Consider the following 10,862-nt stretch of genomic DNA (forward strand, 5'->3'; position numbering starts at 1 on the left):
CCGCCTCCTGGTGATGACGTTGATCTCCTCCGCGTCAGGTTCCTACAGCTGGAGGCAGTTGACGGGGTGTGCAGGCATGGATGCCCGCTTCACCGCCCTTGTGGAGTCAGTTAGTTGCTGCGCCGTTCTGATAAGACCCTCGACCGGCAGGGTGCAGGGCTCCTTAATCTGACCCGAAACCTCCAGGAGGAGCTGCCACAGGATGATCTCCCTCAACAGATCTCCTTGTGCCTGCTGTTGCTGTCCGTCTCGGGGGGACAGGGGGGGAAGGAGGAGGAGGTCCTGGAGTGCGTGCCACGTCTCCAGGAGGTTCGTGTTCTGCCGGGGGTTGATGGCGAGGTCGAGGGCGCGGGCGGCTCTTTCGGAGACTGGCAGGGAGCAGGTCTCAACGAGAGAGGCCTTCAGGTGCTGGTAGGTGGCAGGGCTCGAAGACGATGTCACCCATGGGGTGACCTTCCTGTACATCTCCTCCGATAGGGCGTTGACCACTATGTCTGCCTGCAGAACCTCATCGGTCAGGCCTGCCACCCTGAACTGCCCCTTGACCCTGTAGAGCCATGATGTTGGGTTGTGATGGGTGAACGGCGGCAGCTTTATGGTGAGGGCGGTCCTCGGTTGATCCGTCGGGAAGGGCATCGCGCGAGGAGCGGGTACTGGCGTGGAGGAGCGTGTGGGTTTTGGCGTGGGGGAGGGCGCGAGTGGGGTTGCGCGAGGGAGATTTCCATCTTCGAGAAGTTTGCGGTTATTTGTATGTGGGAGGGAATGTCCGCGTCAATGCTCATTTCCACGCTCTCATTTGGAGCGTGAGTTTAAACTCGCGTCAATACACTCTTGGGAGCCTGCCGTGTGGTTCCGCTAATGAAGCTGGTGATTTGCCAGTGAGGGTCGGTAACGCCCGAACGCTCTGTTAGATCGCCATAGTTAGTCCATTAGGGGCGTGGGGTGGTTCATGGGGCCAAGAATGAGTCGCCTTTGGGTACATTAATGGCTCCGAGAACCACTCCGGGGACCACCACTGTGAGAGGGTGCGAAAGAAAGCAGGTAGACGAGTACTGCTATTTTATTGAGAAAGCAGCCCGCTTATAAAGTGGCTTTCGGACGTCAGTACAAAGACATACAAAGACATACAAGTGACCTGAGATCAATTATTCACTATGCAAAACAAGACAGGTACATACAGATAACATGACAGATAAAAATAGTAAATTAAACACAAAAATACTCTGACACATACACAATATACAAGGGCAAAAATGGATAGGTAATGAATGTAGAATTACACAGTAAAAATAGGGCTGATTACCCTGACCTAGGGTCTAGTGAAAAGGCACCGTAGAAAACGGGAGGTTCTTCACAGAAAACCCGTTTAGTGGGGACTTTACACTTTCAACTTCAAAGGAAGGTACAAAATATTTTTTTATATTTTTTTCTTATACCATATGCATTTGCATATCTTCCTCTTTCCAGTGATGTTTTTTTAATTGGTTGACCTTAAAGTTTGCCCAGTGTCAGGGCATTGTTGATGTGTATTGAGCTCGGTCTGCAAGGGTTAACAGTGCAAGGCTTCATTAGACGGCATACTAAAGAAAACTTGCAGTAACTTACTGTACCTGTTAGTAATGGACTTGGACAAACAGGCTAATTTAAGAGGTGCAAAAAGAATGAGCAGGAGAAAAGGTACTGCTACTTTATTGGAGATGCAGACCATTTATATAGTGGCAGACTGATGTCACAACAGAGGAATACAATGGAACCTCAGTGACCTGAGGTCAATTACACTTAACAATAATTACAATGCATAAATACAATTCATGTGAAAAGCAAAATGGACAATGACCAACATGACAACATTCTGATGCATGTACAAAAGAGACATACAAAATAAATTAGTAACAGGTACAAATTTACATAGAAAAGCATGGTTGGTTCAATATGGCTGATTTTGCGTGACCCGATCCTATAGGAGCATAATTGAAAGAAAACGGGTCGCTCATCATAGAAGACTCGGAGACTTTACAAATACTGCCCCCCCAAAGACGTGGCTAACGTCTGATTAATCGAGGTATCTGCTGGGGCATTGAAGAGTGCCGTGGCTCTGTGAAGTCAGCTGAGGGGTGCGGTGTGTAAGGGAGCGGCTGGCTGCGGGTGCAGCTGGTTGCTTTCGGGGGCTGCCACGCGACCTCTTTTTGTGGTGGCCTGGCTGCGGAGGCGACAGTTCCTGAGGAGGGTGCTGCGTGGCGCCATATGCTGTGTCCTCCAGCAGGGTGGGCTTGAGACGGTCGATCGACACCCAATCATCCTTTCTGTGTAGGGCGAGGAGGAAGGCTTTGTTGTTCCTCTCAAGCACTGGAAGGGCCCCCTGTAGGGTCTGGTTAGCAGGGGGCGGACAGCATCGTCCCTGACGAAGACGTGGGTGGTGGAGGACAAGCCGGGAGGCGTGAAGGCGGTTGATCTGTCGGTATTTGTCTGCTGGGAGGGGGCAAACTTCCCGACTATGTCGCAGAGCCTCTAGGCTGACGGGTTGTGACGATCTTCCGTGACAAGTTTGCCCAGAACTACGAGGGGTTCTCCGTAGATTTTTTCCGCTACAGACGGGTCGCCGTTAGCTCTGGGGGCAGTTCTCAGCCTGAGGAGGACCCAAGGCAGCTGGTATTTCCAATCCTTGGAGGTGCAGCGGACCATGAGGGATTCCTTCAGGAACCTGTGGAATCTCTCCACTAATCCGTTGGCTACAGGGTTGTAGGCGGTGGTGGTGTGGTGAGATATCCCCAGCAGGTGTGCCAGGGCGGACCAGATCTCGGACAGGAAGGCTAGGCCCCTGTCAGTGGTGATGTGGTTCGGGACGCCGAACCGGCTGATCCAGCTGGAGAGGAGGGCCTCGGCGCACGCACTGGCGGTGGCTTCTTGCATGGGCATCGCCTCAGGCCACCTGGTTCAGCGGTCGACGATCGTCAGGAGGTATCTGGCCCCGCCTGACGGGGGAAGAGGGCCTACGACGTCTATGTGGATGTGGCTGAACTGCCTCCCCAGCTGGGGAAACTCGCCTACCCCTGACTCGGTGTGACGACCTATCTTGCTGGTTTTGCACCAGATGCATTTTTCGCCCAGGCCCTCGCATCCTTCCGCATCCCGTGCCAGACGAACTTCTCTGTCAGGAGCTTGGCCGTCATCCTGCCGGAGGGGTGGGAGAGCCCGTGGATGACATTGAATGCGAGGCAGGGGCAGGAGGCGGGCACCTGGGGGCGAGGCTGGCCAGTGCTTATGTCGCACAGGAGTTTTGGTCCCCGGGGGCAAGGGTCACATCCTTCCACTTTAGGGACATGATGGTGGTGCGGTAGGCTGGAGTCTCTGGGTCGGCAGTCTGCTCCTGGGCGAGGTCCTCGTAGTTGATCCCGAGCTGCACCGCGTTGAGCTCGATTCTGGAGAGGGCGTCTGCTACAGGATTCTACCTGCCGGGGAGGTATTTGATTGAGCAGGCAAACTCCACGATGGCCGCGAGGTGCCGCTGCTGCCTGGAAGACCATGAGTCCCCTTGCTTCGTGAAGGCATGGACCAGCGGCTGGTAGTCTATCCAGATTGTGAAGGGCGTACCCTCCAGGAGGAACTTGAAGTGGCGTACCACCTGATACACTGCGCAGAGTTCCCTGTCGAAGGTGCTGTAGCCGGCCTCCTCGGGATTGAACTTTTTGCTGAAGAAGGCGATGGGCTGGGGGGCGCCGGTGACGATCTGCTCCAGGATGGCCCTGCAGGCGACGTTGCTGGCATCTGTCGTCAACTGGAGGGGGGCGATGGGGTCCTGGTGGGCCAAGGCGGATGCCTCGGCGAGGGCGGCCTTTGTGAGGGAGAAGGCCTGCTGCTGGCTGGGTCCCCACACTAAGGACTTCGGTTGGCCTTTCAGGATCTCTGTCAGGGGGGCCATGGTTGTGCAATCCTGGGGATGAACACTCTGTAGTAATTGACCATCCTGAGGAATTCCTGGACGGCCTTGACGAAGGTAGGGGTGGGGAACCTGGTGATGGCTGTGACCTTTGATGCGAGCAGGCGGATGCCATCCGGGGATATCTCGTGGCCTAGGAAGTCAGCTTTTTCGACGCCAAAGGTGCACTTGTCAAATCGGATGACTAGGCCGTTCTCCTGCAGTCACTGCAGGACCACCCGGATGTGCCGCAGGTGCCCTTTGGGGGATCTGGAAAAATTAGAATATCGTCCACATAGCAGACGCAGAAGTTCAGGTCCCCCAGGATGCTGTCCATCAGCCTCTGGAATGTCGCCCCCGCGTTCCTCAGGCCAAAGGTGGAGAAGGTGAAGACGTAGGACCCGAAGGGCATAATGATGCTGGTTTTCGAGATATCCTCTGGAGCAACTGGTACCTGGAAGTAAGATTTTAAAAGATCTAATTTAGAGAATATTTTGGCCTTATGAAAGGAGGCCATGAGATCTTGCATGTTTGGCAAGGGGTAATGATCAGATTCAGTTGCGAGGTTGAGCCGCCTGTAGTCACCGCAGGGTTTCCAGGAGCCATCCGGTTTCTGCACCATGTGGAGGGGAGAGGCCCACGAGCTGGAGGCCTTTTTGCATATACCCACCTGCTCCATGTGGGTGAAGGTGTCCTTGGCCTCCTGAAGGCGCCGAGGCGGAAGCCTCCGGAACTTTGTGTGTGCTGGGGGCCCTTTGTCTTGATGTGGTGGTAGATTCCATGCTTTGCTGGGGCTCCGGGTACCTGGCGCAGCTCGGGCTTGAACATGTCAGGAAACTCCTTCAGCAGCTGGACGTACTGGTGTGGGACGATGGAGCAGATGGTAGGCACACTGGGTCCCGGTGCCAGGGGGAGGGACTAGCAGGAGTCGGGGTCTAGGAAACGCTTGCGACCGATGTCGACTGCCAGCCCGAATTGGGCGAGGAAATCTGCGCCCAGTAGTGGGGTCCTTACGTCCGCAATGATGAATTTCCATGAAAATCTCTGGCCAAGGATGGATATCGACAGGAGCCTGGTGCCGTAGGAGAGAATGGGGGACCTGTTGGCAGCCATCAGGATGGCAGCTGAGTCCGGCGGGCACTTGCGGTTCTCCCTGGATGGTGGAAACACTGATTGGACGGCTCCAGTGTCGACCAACATCATCCTACCGGAGATGGTGCCGTGGACATAGAAACCTAATTGCTTTGGGCTCCTGGGTTCCTCTGCTGCCATGGCGGCCTGTTCTGTTGGCCGCCGCCTCCCCTGTTTTTGGATGGACGAAATAGCAGGAGGGTTGGCAGTTCCTGGCGTCCTTGCCATACCGCTGGTGGTAGTGGCAAGGGCCCAGTGGGTTCTTCTTGTAGTGGTACGGTGGCTGCCTTCTGGTGACGGCGTTGATCTCCTCCTGCTGCGCACTTTCCTCCAGCTGGAGGGAACTGATGGGGTTTGCAGGCGTGGATGCCCACTTCGCTGTCCTTGCGGAGTCTGTCAGCCGCTGCGCCATCTTAATTAGGTCCTCGAGCGGCATGGTGCAGTGGTCGAGGATCTGAGTTTGGACCTCCGGGAGGAGTTGACGGAGGAGGATTCCCCTTGATAGGCTGATCTCTGACCGCCTATTGGTGCCGTCCATGCCTGGAAGGGTGAGGAGGTCCTGGATCAAGCCCCAAGTCTCCAGGATGTTCTGGTCATGCCGCGGGCTGGTGACGAGGTCAAGGGTGTGGGCGGCCCTCTCGGAGATCGGCAGGGAGCAGGTCTCAACGAGGGAGGTTTTTAGATTCTGGTAGGTGACGGGGCGTGCGGCAGACACCAACAGGATGAGCTTTCTGTAGACCTCCTCCAGCAGGGCATTGATGACAGCGTCGGCTTGTAGTACCTTGTCCATGAGTCCCACCAGTCTGACCCTGTATAACCATGATGATGTGTTGCCGTGCGTGAAGGGCGGCAATTTTATGGCGAGGGCGGCTTTAGTTTGTTCTGCCGGGATGGGCAGCGCACGGGGTGCGGGTAGTGGCGTGGAGGAGCGCGTGATTCTTGCCGCGGGGGAGGGCGCCAGAGGGACGTGCAGTAGGTAGATATCTGAGTCCGCGAAGTTCACGGTTAACTGTACGTGGGAGGGAATGTCTGCATCCATGCTCACTCTTGCCTTCTTAATTGGAATGGGGTACTTGCTTCAATGCGCACTTGGGAGCGCGCCATGTGGGTCCGCTAATGACGCTGGTGGTTTGCCGACGAGAGTCAGCACACCCGAACACCAGTTACAGCGCCGTATTTAGTCCGCTAGGGGAGTGGGGTAGTTCATGGAGCCAAGGCTAGGTCGCCGTCTGAGTCCACTAATGGCTTCGGGAGCCACTCCAGGGTCACCACTTTAAGAGGTGCAAAAAGAATGAGCAGGAGAAAAGGTACTGCTACTTTAATGGAGACGCAGGCCGTTTATATAGCGGTGGACTGACGTCACACAGAGGAATACAATGGAACCTTGGTGACCTGAGGTCAGTTACACTTTGACAATAATTACAATGCATAAATACAATTCATGTGAAAAGAAAAATGGACAATGACCGACATGACAACATTCTGATACATGTACAAAAGAGACAGATACAAAATAAATTAATAACAGGTACAAATTTACATAGAAAAGCATGGCTGGTTCGATATGGCTGATTTTGCGTGACCCGATCCTATAGGAGCGGAATTGAAAGAAATACTGCTTAATTGTCTTTCCACTTCTGCCTTAAGTCCTTTTATTCGAAGTTCATGTTTCCACTGTCTGCCAGCTACTTGTCCCTGTTTTTCAGCATCTTCTCTTTCTCTCTGTTGCTCTACACGGTCTAAATTTTTCTGTTTAGTCACGAACTCATGTATTTCCGTGACTTCCAAACCCTTTTCCTTTTCCATTTCAACGAGTTTTGCTATCTGTCTCCATGCTGAAATACAGGCTACCTAACTAGGCCAACTCAAAAAAATCACACCAGTCCATACCACAAATTATCCTGGTCATCTGCACCAATTTTAATGTTACACAGTGAGTGAAAAGAAGGCCCTGTGGTGGTAATGGCCTTGTGGCTTTACAGTGGTGTGGCTAAAAGACTGGACAAAAAAATATAAAAAATTTATTCACAAACCAAAACATAATGATTTTCATTGGGGTCAGTCATATCTCATGGATGTGGATAGACACCAGTAGGCAGGGGCTTTTACAGAGTATTATTCTATGCTTCCAGTTAAGCCTAACTAAGTTCCTTCAGCCTGTAACACAGTGTTTTCCTTTCGGATAGAGATGACTGAGGGGTGATCAGGGCGTCCTTCTGTTTGTCTGCTCTCTCTCTCTACTATACTCTGCTCTGCTCTGCTCTTTAGCCATTACATATGCCTAGTTGCCCAATTCTCGATGATTTCAGCATATGTTTGCATTGCTACAAATAGACATCCAGTAATCTAGGTAATACAGGCAGTGAGAAAGGGTCTTGCATAGAAAAATTATGTGAAAACTTTCGGAAAATCATATTTCATTTGCTTTTAAGCACAATCAAAATGAATAAAATTTCACTACCTCTTTATCAAACATTTCTTAATAAATAACCTTATGAATGATATTAACATATACTATGTTAAGTTTCTGGAACACAAGAGAAAATTAAGTTCGATCTTTAATCGCAACACCAACAGGAGGAACTAGGCTACCGTATACAAAAGAGAATGATAATCTCATGACTAGTGCTTTGACAGTACCACACGGCTATTGACCAGTACAGTATATCACTAAAATGTTGAAAGAAAAAATGTCACTGCAGATCTGTTATTTCAAGACTGTTTAAGAAATAAATTATTACTGTTTGGTAAGAAGAGCTTTGGACTGCTACCAAACATACACTTATTTGGCAATATCATTATGCTTCCTCTAACTGTTATTCCTCTAACATGTTTAGTGTAGGAAATTCCCCGCACAACAATCTTTTCATGATATTTTTGTGTACTAACATATTTTCATATGATCTATTTCTCACAGTAGAGTTCTTATTTTCGTCTGTCGTCATAAGAAAATTATTGATTTGATTTTTTTCTTTGTAAATTGCCTTCTGTCAGATAACCAACAGACGAGAACTGTGTTGTTTGTATCTGTTATTCACGGGAAATCCAAATGTGGATGAGTTTTGCAGAATATATACGTCTCTACTATGTGATACTTAGAATACAGGAACCACATCTATCGTTAGAATGACATTATTTTGTTCGATTTTTCTATGATACCGGTTATATCACTTCTGAATTAAGTAGTGAAGAAGCTAAAAGGGAGAGTAGGATAGGAGATTTGCAGTACGTTTATGAAAAAGATGCTTACGTCTGCATGGAGTCGAGTGATGCCTGGCGTTGTCACTTTGCCACTTTCCAGCATTGTATTTGGGAATGTGTGTGACCATAATTGTGTTCTGTATGGGCATAACATCACCCAAATTTGTATTGTCACGCACCACCAGTCAATTCACTACATTTAACAAATATGCTGAAAGTCCAGAATGTTGTTTTTAAATTGTTTTTGATAAAAAGCTTGAGAATTATCTTAAAGTTTCTTTATTAATGTGAACTTTGTAAGACAGTTCTGTATTCGCAGTAATTGTATAACTTGTCTGCTTTCTCCAATAAAACCTGAATGCAGAACAGAATGAGCAGCTTCTTGGCTCATTTTCTGAGTTGACTTACTATCTGGTGTCGTGTTGTGATGCTCTGCTTTAGAAAGAGCAATTACCCTGATACTTTGAACCTTGTTGTATCTTTGGCAAAGCCAATATATACAGCGGCTCTATCTTCACTGCAGGCTATACTACTATTTCAAATTCGAGACCAGAAAAATGCTGACTCAAAGCAACAGAAAGAAGAGAAAAGCAGATATTTCAGCATTTATAGTGTGCCCATGTACAGTACTTGTGATTGTTTATATTATACATAATGTACTTTTTTCGGTTACCACAGTATTTATGTATGATCATAATTGCAGTCAACATTGGATGCATACATACAGTAAGTGAAAAAAATTATTGGCCCGGTCAACACTCTACAGATTGAGATCTGTCCATTCTATTTCACAATCTCCAGGTAGCCTTCAGGTGTATATTTCAACAGGCCTATCTAATATATAGCCTATGATTCATAGTATGTCCTACATATTATATTAAGTACATGTCGTCATCAATGTCTGTGTTACAGTAGATAAAAAATGCCACAGTGCATCCGCCTTGCAGTAGAGCTTTATTGTTAAAATATTTATATCTACTGGGGCAGTTATTGTATTATTTTCTATATAATTGTAAATGACCGTGATTGTAAAAAAAATGGCAAAAGAATAACTATCGTATATAATTACATTAAACAATGTTGGATGTGGTGTAAATAAGTGTACAGTGTTCTACATTATTGTATATATATTATAAATGATTTTAATGAAATATTGCAGTTTTTTAATAATAGTTAAAAAAGCCAAGAATGCTGAGTTTATCTCAGAAAGTAATGATATGTAAGGGTTGAGGTCTGACCCATCTTTAGCCATAATTTTGACAGGCGTAAGCCGTCAGCTGAGGAGGCTGACTGCCATAACATGATGTCATATGAACGGCCTACGTAGCTGTTTAAATAAATGTCACTGATGTTGCACACGTGCATATTTTCGTTAATATTGCAGTGTGTATTGAAAGAGCAAGAGTATTTTGACTGTGAATGCTCTTTAGGCCAGGAAAATGCAGTATGAGTTATGGTGATGCTGAGGCTGTCAGACTGGCCCTTTCATGCATTCAGATATTGTCTGTTCCACACTAAAGCACAGTCAAGTAATGTCTGTCTGTCCTTTCAACCCATCATAACATCGAAAGTATGTATATCAACTTAAATCTGCTGTCCACAGTGCTCTAAGCAGAGCCTATATATATTGGCTTTGCTCTAACTAATAGCAATGCCCCATGGCCGTTTGAAGTGCGTGCGCCTTGCCTTAAATGTAAACAAACATGACGTCCTGTTATAATATAATGGGAAGCGACACGGCTCATATATACTGTATATATATAGGCTCTGTCTTTGGTTCGTTTGAGTGCTTTGAACTGTAACCTCCTTTTAGAGTAATTCATGCTCATTTATCTGATATAATTACCCATTTGATATGTTTAACCTTCATCTATTCAATTAATTTTAAGTTTAAATTCAGTATGTGCATTACAGTATCCCTCCATTTTATTTAATTTTTCCTGTGGTCCCATTTTAGTGAATGGTGAATATAATTTGATCTGATAAACTTTGTATTGTGTTCATACTGTGAAGTTACGCAAGTAACTTATAAAAACGAAGTAACATATATCGAGTCCTCTAGGGTATGAAATCATATCAACCCGTGAGTAGGCTATAGGCTACCCGTAAGCTTTAGAGACAGAGCGAGGCGAGCACCTCTTGCCATATCTCATAATCTGAGTACATGTCTATAGGGACTGATCACTAAGTGGAAGTTCTTAATTGTGGTGCTATTCGTTAATAATATTAGTGTGTTATCCTCGTTAGCACTGAATTGGTTGAGAGAGATCTCCCTAATTTAGAAACCGCAAAGGGAGCCTGCTTTTGTTGTTGTGTAAGGCAGTAACGATCAAACAAGAAGAAAATTTTGTTGTCAGATTATATTAGATTATTTCCTTTTAACAGATGTGCTAGAATACATAGTATGAAGTTCATATTACAGTGAATACGGGAACGTAGGCAAATCTGTAGGAAATTATTGAGCATATTCAAGTGCAGAGGTAAAAATCTAGAGCCTTGATTTTTAAGGAGTTACAGAAATTATCCCTTGTATTTTTGTAAGAAGGCAACGGTGTATATTGCTCACTGGAACGAATTTTTTTATACCTGTTGGGTCAACTGTGTGTCCTTATGC

This window comes from Macrobrachium rosenbergii, chromosome 12, assembly GCF_040412425.1.
Source record: "Macrobrachium rosenbergii isolate ZJJX-2024 chromosome 12, ASM4041242v1, whole genome shotgun sequence".
NCBI classification, from domain to species: Eukaryota; Metazoa; Arthropoda; class Malacostraca; order Decapoda; family Palaemonidae; genus Macrobrachium; species Macrobrachium rosenbergii.